General features: G+C 48.3%; 1 pseudogene; it reads right to left on the reverse strand.

Moving 5' to 3' along the window:
• Positions 1-1030: 1030 nt before the first annotated feature.
• Positions 1031-1261, reverse strand: LOC120242959 (annotated as a pseudogene).
• Between the last annotated feature and the right edge of the window lie 204 nt (positions 1262-1465).

Consider the following 1465-nt stretch of genomic DNA (forward strand, 5'->3'; position numbering starts at 1 on the left):
ATTTGAAAATAAGTTTCCTGACAGGAACTCAGCATTATGTAATGAAAATATTAATCTATGCAGTGAATACAATCATAGAAGATAAATTTTTAAGTTCAGTGCTGTCTCGTAAGGATTTACAAGAATCTCAATTTTTTATGCAAGGCTACTAGAGAGTTGCAGAGAAGAGAAAACAAAGGCGAATTCCACATATGTGATTAGGAATGGGTGTACATGTACTTTGAGACAGTCCAACATGAATATATCCTCAAAGTATTTTGTTTATAAATGATGGGCCTTGGATGATGTTGACATTACAAAATTCAGAGAATATTCACCATTATCACATTATAAACATCCTATTTTATACACCCCATTTTCTTCTCCTCAAATATGCTCCAGAGTAGTGCAGCCTGACAATGATCGTAAAACTCCAATGCCTTACCAGCATTACAGAAGTCTTCAGGGATAACAAATCTGCTGGAGAAGTGTTTTGTGTTCCACCGGTCCCTGTGATTGTAACAAGAACGGAAAACCTGTTGTAATTCGAGAGCACAGTCTGCATCAGGACACCAGTATATATGAGTTCTAGCTATTTGAGTGGCACCTGAGTGGCTCACTTGTTTGAGTGTCTGACTCTTGATTTCATTTAACTCAGGTCATGATCTCATGGTTCATGAGAACGAGTCCCAGGTCAGGCTCTGCGCTGACAGCATGGAGCCTGCTTGGATTCTCTCTCTCCCTCTTTCTCTATCTCTTCCTTGCTCTTTTTCTCAAAATAAATAAAAACTTAAAAAGAACTTTTTTTAGCTGAAAACCAACCAACCAACCAACCAAAAACCTCATGAACCCCCACCCCCAGGCCTGTCTAGCTACGGCCACCAGAGCCCCTCTTGGACCCAGGCTGGCTAGACTCTGGGTTGCTAGGTCCAGCTCCAGACAGACCACACTCTGGGTTCTGGACCCGAGGCTGGCTAGACGCTGGGATCCTGATTCCAGGCTCTGGGTGGGGTAGACTTAGGTCCCAGACTCCAGGCTAGGTGAGGGGACTTCAGGGCTGCAGCAGGTAACTGCCTTCGTGGCTGGGCTTCTGGGGTAGGGGTGCCTTCTCAGGACAGGGGCCAAGGCTAGATTTGGGACAGGATTCAGAGAGGGAGTTGGTGTCTGCAGAGCAGGAACGGCAGGCCCAGCAGAGAATGACTCAGAGCAGCAGTAGCAAGAAGCCTACAAGGCTGGTGCAGAGGATGGCAATGGGGGCCCCCTGGGAGATGGCTGCCTCCATGACGGGCAGCACCCTCAGACCAGCACAGACCACGGGGCTGCCTCGATGGCAAGGCCCATGCTGGGACAGGAATCCAGTGCGCCTGGCCTTCCAAAGAGGCTGTCTTGTCCACACACTCATTGATGCCTGTGCAATGGACACGTCCACCTGGAGTCTTGAGACTGAGTTGAGCCCGGTGCGTGCCCACAAGAGGGTCAGGGGCAG

The sequence above is a fragment of the Hyaena hyaena genome, unplaced genomic scaffold, assembly GCF_003009895.1.
Source record: "Hyaena hyaena isolate Hyena2069 unplaced genomic scaffold, ASM300989v1 scaffold_323, whole genome shotgun sequence".
NCBI classification, from domain to species: Eukaryota; Metazoa; Chordata; class Mammalia; order Carnivora; family Hyaenidae; genus Hyaena; species Hyaena hyaena.